Below are 15,426 nucleotides of genomic sequence, written 5' to 3'. Positions count from 1 at the left end.
AACCAAATACTGATGCTTGATTCTTGGCAATAAATTCCAGTAGGGATCTGAAAAATAAAGAACTCCAGTTCTGTTCTTGCATTACTGATGAGAAATCACTGGCGTGTAGCTCCGACACACAGGCTGCAGTGGCCATCGGGAGGAGGAAAGCTGTTTTCCTCAAAGTTATTAGTAATGCAGCCTTGTTCATAGGTTCATGTGGTATACCACTAGGGCTGACAATACTATAGACATATTCCACTTGGTGAAGGTACATAGTATTTTTATGTCTTCTAGTGCAAAAAACTTCATGAGTTTAGTACTGGGTGAGTAGCTACAGAAAGACCATCATGTTGTAACACTGAGACGAGAGCTGATTGGTAGTTTTCAATGGTGCCTTGTCTGAAGTTCTTCTACTGTAATAGAAAATCAGCAACAAAAGGTAGTGTAATGTCTAATACTCTGTTTACACAGCGAAAAATTGCATATATGCAAATTTGCACACATATGCAAATTTACACGCGTGAGCAAAAGTATATTTGTTGTGCATTCATACGAAGTATAAGTCCCAAAAGTAAATGTGGAGTTAATTGTCAAAACCATCCATTTCTGTCATAACCATGGAAAAGATCAGACTGAGTGTAGCTCTAGCTCTGGGTTGTTCAAATGTTAGAGTAATAAGATATGGGTTGTTCAAATGTTAGAGTAATAAGAAGAAAACCCTGGTGGAAGGAGTGGCATGACAAGGTTGTTCTGCAGCACTTTGAAGAGACAGACTGGCTAGAAAACTTCAGGAATGAGGAAGGAAACATTGGATTTCATTTGCAGAAGACTTGAAGATGAAAACTCTCTCCTTCCCAAGACACCGTTGAAGAACCATTGGGTGTCCAAAAGAAGGTAGCAATTGCCATTTACTGGCTTGCATCATCGTCAGAGTACAGGAAAGTCGGTAATCTCTTTGGTGTTGGGAAGGCTACTGTGTGTGTCTGTATCCTTCAGGTGTGTGAGGCAATTTTGAAAGTCCTATTGGATGAGTATGTCAAATTCCCTGAGGGGGAAGCCCTGAAGGATGTGATAAAAGGATATGAGGAGAGATGGGATTTTCCTAACTGTGCAGGGTCCATTGATGGTAGTCACATTCCCATCATCGCTCCCAAACAGTCACATGGCGATTACTTGAACAGGAAGGGTTTTTATTCACTGATCCTACAGGAAGTTTGTGACCATCGATACATGTTTACAGACATTAACATTGGGTGGCCAGGTCGGGTCCACGATGCCCGCGTGTTTGCCAATTCCGATATTTACATTCAAGGTGATAATGGCATTCTTTTCCCCACATGGAACAAGAAGGTTGGTGATTCCAATATGCCAGTGGTACTACTTGGTGTTGCGGCCTACCCAAAAGACTTGGCTTTTAAAGCCTTTCTCCAACAGAGCCAATCTAACTCCTGCTCAAGCCACATTCAACTATCGCCTCAGCAGGGCAAGGATGACGATAGAGAATGCCTTCGTTCGTTGGAAGGGACGCTGGAGATGCTTACAAAAGTGATTGGACATCAATGTGGAGTTTGCTTGCACAGTGATTGGTTGTTGCATTGTCTTGCATAACATATGTGAGAGTGTCAATGAAACCTACAGGGATGAGTGGAATGAAGACACAGATGATGACGCAGATGATGAACAAGAGTGCGAAGAGGATGGAGGTGACGAACTTGTCCGTTGTGCAAAGACACTTAGGGATGATATTGCACAGGCTTTCTTGAACAACGCTTTTTAAGCAATGTGTTGTGTGTGAAACATTAAACTTGGCAGCCATTTTAGCTACTTAACTGAAGGAAATAATATTTTATTCAACAGACCAGATTCTTTCTTTAATTTCTTTATTGCCTAAAACATTTCAAAGTTACGTCTAACAAATATGGAGAGAGAAAAAGAAAATTCTGGTTAACATTGTGTTACGACACCATACATGCAAGTGCATATTCGAGAATGACAGAGAGTTACACATTTTCAACCTTTTTTGCTTTCATGTGATTTTTACATGATCATCTTGCACAGCCTTGTGTAAGTAAAGAAACCGTAATAAACTTAAAGTTTCAAAAGTGTTTGCTTGAGAGAATTATTACTCTTGACTTCGAATGTGAAGTGTAAATCACCAAATATGAAATGTTTTCACAAATTAAAAGAAAGTTCGTTTCCGCAAAACCTGCGTTTTTTTTTACTGTTCTGTATATAAATGCATGTTGTCCTTAATTCTTCACAAGAATGCAGTTCTTCACAAATTGAAAAATGTGCCTTCTTCTTGCTTATCCGTGTCTGAAGATGACCATGAAGGGTTAGTGCCAAACGACTGACCATGACTTGGAATACGAGAGTGAGGAAGGACCTTGCCCTCTGTAAACCTGACCTTCACCAGAATGCATAGAACTCATGCTCACAGGGAATGATGGCATTGAATGTGGTTGCCCTGCCTGTCGTTGGCCGATTGCTCCCATAATCATCTTCATCATGTTGAGTTGATGTTCACGTTCCTCCCTCTTCTGTCTTTCCTCTGATTCTATTTTTCGCCTTTACCAAGTCGAGTTTTTGTTTCTCCAAGTCAAGTTTTCGTCTTTCAGTATCCACGACTTTGTCCACTGCTTTCTCATTGGCTGCACCAAATCCATCCAAAACTGACTTCAGTGCCACTTCCATCCTTGTCTTTCGCACCCTTTTCTTTTCGCTCTTCACTTTGTCGGCAGATTCTTCTTTCTTCCTTTTTTCTACCAATCCTTCATCCTTTTTGTCTTTTGTGTCTGACGACTCCTTCTCCTTTCAGTGATCATCTTCTCTCTCAAGAGGTGTAATGCCACTGAGTTCATCGTTGACAGACTGCGGAATGTCCTAATCCAGCTTTCTTCCTTAAAGTATCAATCACTTTCAGGGGCGATGATGCTGGTCTGTTTCCGAGAATGACGTCCAGTTCTTCGAAGAATTTGCAGGTTTTCCTTCCCTTACCACTCTTTTTTATGCTTGTTTTACATTCTCTGTACGATCTTTTTAGAGTATGAATTCGTACTTTACATTGATCTGGTGTTTTCTCGAAACCCTTCTCAGCCATTTCGCTTGCAACCATTTTATAAATAGACCCATTATTTGTTTTGGTGTTTTCAAGTTGTTCTTCAATACAATTCTCTTCACATATTCCTAAAAGACATCTCGTTTCATCGTCGCTCCATGCAGACCCATGTTTTTTGGCCCTCATTTGTTCTTTTTCTGCTAGCCATTTTTGCCTGTCTGGTCTGTTTCAAGTCTAGACATCAACTGGTATAATTTGACCAATGAGGATTAAGCGTTGCCAATAACACGCGCTTAAAATAGATATTATGCAATAAGTTGGGAAATATACTTACTGTATGTAAATTTGCTATGCATCCATACGACCAAATTTGCTCACGGTAGCAAAAAATACACATCTAAACTGCATATACTCACAGGTTGTAGCAAATTCGCACCTAGTCCCAACTAGGTGTACATTTATTCATATGAGTAAAATCTGCACGAGTAAATGCGTACATACGGTCAAATTTGCTCACATAAGCAACTCTAACCCGCATCTTCATGAAGATGGTATGGTTATAAGGGGTGACCTTTCTTCTTGAAAGCAAGGTTGGTGTTTTAAGGTAAGCACAAATGTTTGCGGGTGTTGGGTACTAGTACCTTGTGCTTGTGGCGAGTACAGCTCGACTACAATACAATTTACATCTGGCATCTTGGGATACAACCCAAATGATAAATCACATAAGATAGTTTTGCCTGCTGTACAGCAGGAGCCAATTTGATCCATTCTGATTTACAGTGGATGGTCAGATTGACAAGAATAGTTGCCCTAGCTCACTCACTGGCAATAGTACTCGCCTGGCACCAATATCTGCATAGCAACATGAGTTGCTTAGCTATCATGGCTATGGGAGTTGCAGACCTGTGGTTGCTACATTGGTAAACAAAGTGGGTTGCTGCACTGGTTCACTTAACACAGGTTAAGCTCATAAACTGCAGTCAATCATGTTCACTAGTGCTTCTACATCTATGACCATTTCATTCAAATAACACTTCTGTAATATGGTGATATCAACATCTGTCAACATGGTCAAGGATGTACTCTACAATGTGTCAAAAGTATATCTCCCATCTCTGTAATATAGTGATATCAACATCTGTCAAGGATGTACTCTTCAGTGTGTCAAAAGAGGTATACCTTATACCTCTTTAATGTAGTGATATCAACATCTGTCAAGGACGTATTCTTCAGTATGTCAAAGGAGGTATACCTCCAAACTCTGTAATATAGACGTGATATCAACATCTGTCAAGGATGTACTCTTCCGTGTGTCAAAGGTATACCTGATACCTCTGTAACATAGTGATGTCAACATCTGTGAAGGATGTACTCTACAATGTGTCAAAGGTATATCTCTCATCTCTGTAATGTAGTGATATCAACATCTGTCAAGAATGTACTCTACAATGTGTCAAAGGTATATCTCCCATCTCTGTAATGTAGTGATATCAACATCTGTCAAGGATGTACTCTACAATGTGTCAAAGGTATATCTCCCATCTCTGTAATGTAGTGATATCAACATCTGTCAAGGATGTACTCTTCAGTGTGTCAAAGGTATATCTCCCATCACTGTAATGTAGTGATATCAACATCTGTCAAGGATGTACTCTTCAGTGTGTCAAAGGTATACCTGATACCTCTGTAATATGACATCAACAATATAGCTACAATGAAGGCCTTGTTATTTCAATAACAACTAGTAACTGTAAGTAACCAGAAAATAGGTTACTTCTAGGTTGCCAGTAACTGCCAGATGTATCCTGACAAGATACCTGCCTTAGATACCCCAGGGGACTGTGGAACGTATTGCACTCCACTGGAGTGCTAGAGTGATGGCAGGCCCTGCACAGTAGCCAGCAGTGGGAGAGACAGGGAATGTACACCACGGCAACCAACATGCCTGTTCCATGCACATATCAGATCACATGCAGCTCTGCTGTCTTACTGACTCCCAACCTCAGGATGCTCACTGCAGCTGCAGCTAATTATATCTTAAATACCTTCCTCATGTTCATATTGCCCACTTGATGCTCTGCACAAGATTTGGTATATTTGTCAAGATATTACTTATTTCATCATCCCAATTTTGGTGACAAGTGCTGAGTTTTCAGAGAATCTTTGTCAAAATGTGTTGTACAAATACAAGTCAAAAAGTACAAGTCAATAATGCATGGTAATTCAAGAATATATCTGCTTTCTCATCAACTTAGTACAAGTCAATAATGCAAGGTAATTCATAGGATATATCTGCTTTCACATCAACTTAGTACTAACGCTTGAACAAGTACTGTACATGTTTCAGCCCTCAGAAAGCATTCAATATAGGAAACAGGGGGATAAGTGTGAACAGTATATATCTGTATTATTATCTGTACTGTCATCACCGTGATAACCACACATACTCACATCAAAGTATTCCTGTCTAAATTACAGAGATTTACACCATACAGCCCACTATCAAACTGGTGACATCAACCATCAGGTTAGTCTTATGTTAAAAACCTGGACAGACTCCAACATATGAACAGGTTCTGCAGATATCACTTCCAAGGAAACAAATTGCAGGCTCCTAAGTAATCAGTGTCTTGGTGAGGGGTGAATATATATGACAATACATGTATGTATCTCCTCACCTAATCTTTGCTAGTGGTAATCCAGGGTGAGGCATGGAAGCTATGTGATACTAGGTCTGGGCGGCCTGTCTATATACACATACACACTGGCTATGTTATCAGTCATCTCTGGTATGTCCATGCCTGGAGTGTCACTCCGGACAGAATTCTTTCGAAGAAACTTGTTTTGATAACAAAATATTTCTATTACCTTACCTACAAGGTCATAGCAATTGTACCCAGATTATTGCAAACAATTATCATATCTTGTGTAACGTGAGAAAGAAAATAAGAATCTTAGAGGCTTTGTTATAAGGTATTGCAGATATTTTGAATAAAACTGGAACTACAGGAATAAAGGTAAATTATATTTTTACTTTACTGCAAATCAGATTTTGAATGAAATAAATGAAAAGGATCACTGAAAACTATGCTTTCTGTTTGCTGGATTCACAACATCAGGAGGCTATTAAAAATCAGCAAATCATTACACATGAAGCTGTAGCATCATCTTAAAGTATTGTAACTATCCTTGTGTTACATTTCATAATATTCATAATAATATTAATGAGTACACTTCCATAGCACCTAATCCAAACTACCCTGGTCAATGTGTTCTCAAATGACATTTCCAGTTCCCTGGTGAGTAACAACCCTGACTTATGAGTATGGTGTTACGATGCTTTAACACATAACCCTGCTTTAACCCTGCTTAAAATGATGATTTTAACCATTTTGCGCAGTATTTTGGAGGCCTCAGGTTAAGATTTGATTATAAATAATTCTACCATGAATTTGGAAATTAATCGATTCCGATTGGTCAATCAGATGCTATTAAATCACAATAAACCCCCTCTGATTGAAACAGCTGGTTTGACGGGTGCATCACCACAGAAGCTAATATTCACAGAATAGTACTTTTTTCAGTCATTGTTAGTAGACATATTTAAATAATTATATCTATTACAGGTTACAAAATGCAAAGTTGCGATTACTACAATATTGAGAGGATGTGTGAAAATACATTTCATGCAGAAAACACAATAGAAATCTGTGGAACGTATTGCACTCCACTGGAGTGCTAGAGTGATGGCAGGCCCTGCACAGTAGCCAGCAGTGGGAGAGACAGGGAATGTACACCACGGCAAGCCAGTGGAGTGCAATACGTTCCACAGTCCCCTGGGGTATGTAGAAAAGCTCCAAATTCCAAGCTCTCTGTTGTCTCCAAAACTTTTCTACAATTTGCGTCACAATGAGTGATATGCGTGTTCGGTTCCAGCACGGTTAAATCTACAGGTAACAAGTTCTACATTGCAAACACAGCATGATTATCTCCTAATTTATACCAGCTAGTACCATGTTTTACAAGCATTTTTGTGATAATTGTTGAGCATATTTAGACTAGTGCGACATTTAATATCATTTATGTTTGTGATGCTTTTAATCATTTGTATGTATGTTTATCAATAAGCTGGTACCATTTGCTGATGTAGCCCAAATTTCCTTTGAGAGAATAAAGTGTTATCTTATCTTAGCTTAACTGAAGTACCAATAATGATGTATATGTTGCAGAGTACCAATAATGATGTATATATCGCAGATCATATTACAAATATTACCCTAGCATCAAGCACTTCCTTAACCCCTTAACCTGGGGAGGGGACTGACTGATGGATCACAAACACAGCACTATATGTCAAGCAGCAGGAATCAGGCTACTCGGTCTGGAGCTTGTAACTCTGAATGATCAAAAGGTTCCCTGGTCGACATTTACCTATACCAGCTTTCTTTGAAGATGTTGAAGCTACAGACGTTGACAATATACTCAAGCATGAAAAATCTACCTATAACTAGTAGCGGATACATCTGCCACTGAATTATAATCAACGGCATGTACAAATGTTCCAAGGGCACAGCTTGGCAAAGTAACACCAACATACACTGTACTTCTAGTGTTCACTGGGCACAGCTTGGCAAAGTAACACCAACATACACTGTACTTCTAATGTTCACAGGGCACAGCTTGGCAAAGTAACACCAACATACACTGTACTTCTAATGTTCACTGGGCACAGCTTGTCAAAGTAACACCAATATACACTGTACTTCTAATGTTCACAGGGCACAGCTTGGCAAAGTAACACCAACATACACTGTACTTCTAATGTTCACTGGGCACAGCTTGGCAAAGTAACACCAACATACACTGTACTTCTAATGTTCACTGGGCACAGCTTGGCAAAGTAACACCAACATACACTGTACTTCTAATGTTCACAGGGCACAGCTTGGCAAAGTAACACCAACATACACTGTACTTCTAATGTTCACAGGGCACAGCTTGTCAAAGTAACACCAACATACACTGTACTTCTAATGTTCACAGGGCACAGCTTGGCAAAGTAACACCAACATACACTGTACTTCTAATGTTCACAGGGCACAGCTTGGCAAAGTAACACCAACATACACTGTACTTCTAATGTTCACAGGGCACAGCTTGGCAAAGTAACACCAACATACACTGTACTTCTAATGTTCACTGGGCACAGCTTGGCAAAGTAACACCAACATACACTGTACTTCTAATGTTCACAGGGCACAGCTTGGCAAAGTAACACCAACATACACTGTACTTCTAATGTTCACAGGGCACAGCTTGGCAAAGTAACACCAATATACACTGTACTTATAATGTTCACAGGGCACAGCTTGGCAAAGTAACACCAACATACACTGTACTTCTAATGTTCACAGGGCACAGCTTGGCAAAGTAACACCAACATACACTGTACTTCTAATGTTCACAGGGCACAGCTTGTCAAAGTAACACCAACATACACTGTACTTCTAATGTTCACAGGGCACAGCTTGGCAAAGTAACACCAATATACACTGTACTTCTAGTGTTCACAGGGCACAGCTTGGCAAAGTAACACCAACATACACTGTACTTCTAATGTTCACAGGGCACAGCTTGGCAAAGTAACACCAACATACACTGTACTTCTAATGTTCACAGGGCACAGCTTGGCAAAGTAACACCAACATACACTGTACTTCTAATGTTCACAGGGCACAGCTTGGCAAAGTAACACCAACATACACTGTACTTCTAATGTTCACAGGGCACAGCTTGGCAAAGTAACACCAACATACACTGCTAAATGTCACTTTGATGCCTAATGTCACCTTGAACCCAAATGTCACCCAGATGCCAAATGTTACCTTGGTGCCAAATGTCACCTTGACAAATGTCACCATGGTCACCTTGGTGCCAAATTTCACCTTGATGCCAAATGTCACCTTAATGCCAAATGGTCACCATGGTCACCTTGACGCCAAATGCACTGTTTAATCCTGATCCATGCATATGTTGACAGAGTCAATAGGTTTTCTAAAAAATATATTCAAAGCAGTGTTAATTTTGTCCCAAAGCCATCCTACGTTGCAGTTCCCCTGTCATATACACCATCTCTCTATCAAACAGTATGGTCTGATCTGACATTGTCGTACCATTTCTAAGCATGATAAGTGAAGTGAAGATTAAGACCACAATATTCATGACACTGAAATCGGGCAAGGGTGATGTCAAACGCATGTAGTTTGTTCCCCCTTGCTGCAGTAGCCCGAGCTAAGAGGAAGACAGACTTCTTGTAGGTTTACTTCTAGGTTTCTTGGAGGTTGTAAAATGAAGCTGAGTGAAGTGGCTCAAATGGGGCATCAGGCAACAACTTGTGAGCCACGTTCAAATCCCATGCCGGGGGTCTTTACTTGGCTTTCTGATCCTCCAATCTGAAGAAGCAGAGCAAAGTTTGGAGTTCCAGAATCTTAGTCATTCTGCAATCTTCCAGGACTGCAGAAACTCTCAAAGGATCGCCACTTGTCGTCGTAAATTTCCCTGGTGCCTAAGGCCATTTACAGATGTACCAAGAGATGAAAACCAGTCTGTTTGGCCTGCCTGGTAATTTGAACAGGTCGTCTTTGAGATCCTCGAACCAGCCCCTCACTGGCCATCAAGGCATGATCAAAGTCAGAGCAAGGCTCTGTCGACCTGATCTTTTGAAGGACGCTGTGAAGCAGTACAGGTGGCAGAAAGGTGTATGCTGTTAGACCCACCCAGGGGATGATGAGGGCGTCAACAGCCCAAGCCTTGCGGGTCCTGCCCTGGAGATATGTAGGCCTGGATGTGGAAGGTTTGGCTTGTGGCATATGGGTCTGTTTGGGTGGCCGAGATGATGGCAAAGCAGGTTGAAGGTGTATGGGAGGAGGTAAAAAAGTGTATTTGCCACACAACTAGTTGGAACAACTTCTTCTGCAGCTTGACCTCTCACAGTTTTGTCTTTCTGTAAAACGACAGCAGTAAATGCATAAAATAGCAATGCAGGATAAGTTAAAAAAATTGACTTTTACAGTCAGTTAACTCCCTTTCCCTGTGAAGATGGTATTTCTTCTATCATATAATGTGTGTCATGGTACATGGTTTAGAAAAGAAGCATCACATTGCAAACGGAAGTACATCCTTTTTTCTGTTGCATCACTCCAGCCACAGCCATTAATCCAACTCGACACATTATTAGCAACTTCGCTAGTTGACATGACATGTAATCTACAAGCCTGACCGAGCCTGACCAATGGATATATATAGCTGTCTTTTACAACTAGCATAGGTTGCTTGGACCTGTTCTGAAGGGTAAACTTTCAAACCAACTAGCCCATGAACATGATGAAACATGTAGTGCCTGCAATGACAATTTAACAATAAACAACCATCATAAATACACTGAAACGTGAGAAAAGCACTGTCACTGATATAATAAAAATATTACATATCCCACTGCTGTGGTGATGTCTGGTTCCAGTATAGCATTATTACATATCCCACTGCTGTGGTGATGTCTGGTTCCAGTATAGCATCATTACATATCCCACTGCTGTGGTGATGTCTGGTTCCAGTATAGCATTATTACATATCCCACTGCTGTGGTGATGTCTGGTTCCAGTATAGCATTATTACATATCCCACTGCTGTGGTGATGTCTGGCTCCAGTATGGCATCATTACATATCCCACTGCTGTGGTGATGTCTGGCTCCAGTATGGCATCATTACATATCCCACTGCTGTGGTGATGTCTGGCTCCAGTATGGCAACATTACATTTCCCACTGCTTTGGTGATGTCTGGCTCCAGTATAGCATTATTACATATCCCACTGCTGTGGTGTTGTCTGGCTCCAGTATAGCATCATTACATATCCCACTGCTGTGGTGATGTCTCCCTCCAGTATAGCATCATTACATATCCCACTGCTGTGGTGATGTCTCCCTCCAGTATAGCATCATTACATATCCCACTGCTGTGGTGATGTCTCTCTCCAGTATAGCATTAAAATATTACATATCCCACTGCTGTGTGATGTCTGGCTCCAGTATAGCATTATTACATATCCCACTGTCCAGCTCCAGTGTAACATGCCCATGCTGTGACTGTGACTGGCCCATGTGTAACATCTTTGAAACCCCACTAACAAAGTAACATAGTAGATGCAATTCTACATCCATGCCACATGTGCACAAGGGAATATTGTCTGTGAGTTCATAATGGTTATAGAACATAATGTAAGGATGGGTCAACATGGTCCATCGCTGGTGACAGAACATGTTTCACAATGATATGTTAATTACAAATGACCAGTTCTGGGGGTGGCCACCCCCATTATCTTTTCTTCACATTTGATGACATTATGTATGCATTTTGCCTACCATGATAACATGTTGATTTGGTAGTTATTGCAAAATTTATATTGGTTGACATTATGTGTTTGTGATTTTTGGGGTAGGCTTTGAGTTAACTCCACACACATACACACCTAATACATGTCTTAATGTCATATAAGTCATCCCATCAATGTGTCAGGTGCAGCACCTTGCAGGTATTACAATGCACATCACAGAAACAAGGCTTCCCTCACTCTGTACGATGTCTGCCACATGCACACACTAATCTCACCAATCCGTGATGGCGGGGGTATACCTACACTAGACTACTAGGGAGGGACGGGGAAGAGGGGGGAGGGAGAGTGACGGTACCTCTTAGTCTATATCATTGTTTTTCGGGTGAGATCAAATGATTGTGATTCCATGACAATGAACATCGATGAACTACACTACTGCACCAATCTTCACTTTGTACGCGAATATGGTATATGTGCATATATAGTAGATGTATAGGTCGGACATTGTGCGTGAGTCTATCTGTCTCGTCTGACTCACACAGCAGAACTGGGAAACTTTCACTGATGAATATTGTTCGTTGGAAAGTCTCTAATGTCACGTAAACATGCGTCAGAAATAAGCACAGCCAGCATATTAGCATGTGCTCAGGTATGGCTTTCTACGTGACGATCAATAATAACTATAGCACAAAAAATTCCACAAATTCCAGTACTCACGAAAGATGTTTCACCGTTTTCAGCCAGTCGCCACTTCCTTCCCTCCTTGTAACGGAGAGCTCAAAACCTCGCTGAGAGAGGGTTGCGTTTTGGCGCTGAGCTCACATTTATTTTCAAGTCCTCCGTGATATCAAAAGTATCTTCGCCTTGCCTGTTTTGGGGCTTGAACAGGTGGCTATTAAAATTAGGAAATATCCATGTTTATAACACTAGCTGTCTCTTGGAATGTCCACATGACGCCTAAAGGTGTGAAGGAAATCTATTAATACTTATATATCAAGGCCGTAGTTAGTCTAGTTAAAAAATGTTTCCTATTAAAAATCCAAGGGGGCAAATGCCGCCTGTAGGCCTTTGCACGACCATCAGAGTGAACAGTATACTGTTCGAGTTTTGTCTTCAATTCAATTCTTTGTTTATTGTATGAAAGGCCACACGCCCATATACAACGGAGTTACATAACATATTTTATAACATACATAGTCAAGGTAACAATTCACTTCGTAACAAAAACGCAAGATGTATGTACTAAGCCAGTTGATTTTGTGTTAGAAGATCCTTGCAGGACAGTAATGAAGACAATGTTTTAGCATTAAAATGAGATAAAGACCACTGCGGTAAGTACTTGTTTCTTAGATTTTCGTATATAGGGCAAATAAACATAAAATGGTATTCATCTTCGACACTGTCACAGAATGGGCATAACCTTAGGGATTTCCCAATAGATGAAAATTCCCCTGTGTTAATTTTAGATCATTCAGGCCAAGTCTAAAACGAATAATGATGTTACGAAAATTCCTGTACGGTAAGTTTGATAAATAAGATTCTGGTTCAAGCAATGACTTGAACTGGCGATAAGTATCATATCTTGAACTTTCGTAAATATCTGAATGCCATTTCTGATGAAACATATCACATTGCACGCATGCATTACCAATTGTCTGGGACAGCTAAATGAAACCAAAGCCATATGTAAAAAGCAATGTACGTATACAAGAAGCCCATGTGTTCTTTCCAAGACTATCGAGGTGCACAAACATGTTGTAGGCTTTCTTAGGTAAACGCTGTTCAGGCATAATTATTATTTTACCCCAATACTTCAAGCAACGAGTGTAAGATATAATGTACAATGGAAATCTCCCGCATTCTCCATAAACCTCAGTGAACCGAAAAAATACACAGTCAATCCTTAAAACGAACGACATAAATTTGACGTCCATATGTTTTTCACGAGACTGTGTTCTTGAAATGACGTAAACACTGACGGACTATTTCCACATTCCTGGGAAAACCCGTGGGAATTCCCTTGCACGAAAACATACATAAGCTTCTTTCTGATCTTTTAGAACCTTTAGTCTTGCTCTCAGCGTTTCAGTATGCATTGAGAAAAGTCAGAGAGCTTGACTGCATGATTGTTCACGAATATCCTCGCTACGGCCCATCCTAATAAGCAAACGAAGAAATGCACATCCAAACTATCTCAATCTCATTAAAATCAGATCTTAGTTCTCGCTGCCGCTAAACAAAGCTTTGTTTAGCGGTAGCGAGAACTAAGATCTGATTTTAACGTGATTGACACTAACTTAGTATCGACTCGATCCGTGTCTTGGCTGACAGTGACCGTCTCCAGCAATCTATAATCTATGAATTTACCTTAGTGTCTGTTTGACGCATCTTGAATCACATTTCAATGATCGGCCAGTTGATCAATGACGACCAACACATGTAACCGCCACAGGTTCATTAACAATTTCGGAAATCTTTCCCGTCACGTTTATCGTGTCGGCCATTTTGACGTCTTGATGTAAATGTATTACGACGCGCTGTCATTGTGTCTCACTTACTGAGGTAGTTCTTTACAGACTTATCTCATCTAATGGTAATATTATTTGCATACATGTGTTGTGTAAGATGTTTCTGAAAAGCAAGTTATGCATCCATACGCTCATGTCACCTCTCTTTTTGAGGAACTATTTTATTCCGCGATATAGCTGGTTGTTGTATGGCTGTCAGTGTAAACATGAAGTCACACGTACTAAATAAAATTGTTTTTAGATCTTGGCCTACATCCTCTGAGGTAAGAAATTGTGATAATAAAAATATAAGAATTTACTTCCACTTTGTGTGAGTTCATTGGAGTATGAACCTTCATAGCGTGAGGGCCAAACATTGTATGAACGTCGTCGCAAGCCCAATACTCCAATGAACTCACACAAAGCGAAGGTCAATGGGCGATCTTTTTCAATTTATCTTCCCTTCACTAACCCGCTAGGTGCGCTGACCCGGACGGTCCAACCTTAAACTGGCAGCGCATGTGGTATGCGCGATACGAGCACTAGATGTTACTATGACACCTATAGACAGTTAACTAGTATAACCTTCACCTCTACCAGCAACGGTCACGCTTGTGTTTGGACAGCATAACTTTTCACCTAAGCAATGATTTATCTATTGCCATGTCCGGAAATAAATGTTCCTTGATTTAATGATACATCAGGGATGACCACCACTGATTATATTGTATAGTTAACCACTAGATAGGCGTTTGAACCGACGTGGTGAGATCAGCTGATCGTTCATTCCCGGTCGCTTTGTTGACGTTTTGCAATCGTGAAGGAAGTGTTGCCCTTGATGTATGAATATCACACTTCTAAAAATTAAGTAGATTTTGTATACGTTCCTATATCCATGTTGTAGATTCGCCCAGCAGGCTACATCATATGCATGCAATTCAGTATGTACAGCAGTAAGGCGATGCGGTACGAGAAATGTGAAGGTCTTATGCAAAGTAATGTTGCCTGTAGCCTCAATGTTGTGAATATTGACAGCAACACATGAAAGTATTTGTCAGATATATAACTGAGAGCAATGAGAAATGTTTTCAAGAAATTGTAAGAGAAACAGGCACTGATAAATTATGTCATCAACTAGATATCATAATACAATGTTCAAAAAAAAGGAAATGGAAATCTATGAAATCTGTTTTGATATTTAAGGGTTAATTGCATGTTGTATAAAAGGATTTTATGTATGACTGGTGGCTGTTTGTTGCCAAATACTACCATGATTATATTTCAATATGATCAGTGAAAGATAAATATTATTTTAGCCTTTTTTAAATTCTACTAAGTAGAAAAAATAATAATTTTCAGACACAGAGAACCCTAAATATATGTAGTTAAAATACATATTCAAGAGTATTTGTACCAACTACAATTTCTATAAAATAAAACAATATATTCAATTTCATACTAATTTTCAATCTCTATAATGTTGATTG

At 40.0% G+C, this 15,426-nt stretch overlaps 1 protein-coding gene across 4 annotated transcripts in view; it reads right to left on the bottom strand.

Annotated features, from left to right (window-relative positions):
• Positions 1 to 12,230, bottom strand: part of LOC139444213 (dentin sialophosphoprotein-like) — a 55,496-nt gene extending 43,266 nt beyond the window's left edge. For all 4 annotated transcript variants that reach the window (XM_071225126.1, XM_071225127.1, XM_071225128.1 and 1 more), the window contains exon 1: positions 12,150 to 12,230. The gene's annotated coding sequence lies outside the window, so the exon portion shown is untranslated. The remainder of the gene's footprint in view (positions 1 to 12,149) is intronic.
• Positions 12,231 to 15,426: the final 3,196 nt, after the last annotated feature.

The sequence above is a fragment of the Haliotis cracherodii genome, unplaced genomic scaffold, assembly GCF_022045235.1.
Source record: "Haliotis cracherodii isolate W230 unplaced genomic scaffold, xgHalCrac1.p SCAF_5, whole genome shotgun sequence".
Classification (NCBI taxonomy): Eukaryota; Metazoa; Mollusca; class Gastropoda; order Lepetellida; family Haliotidae; genus Haliotis; species Haliotis cracherodii.
This window is presented reverse-complemented; position numbering and strand designations above follow the sequence as displayed.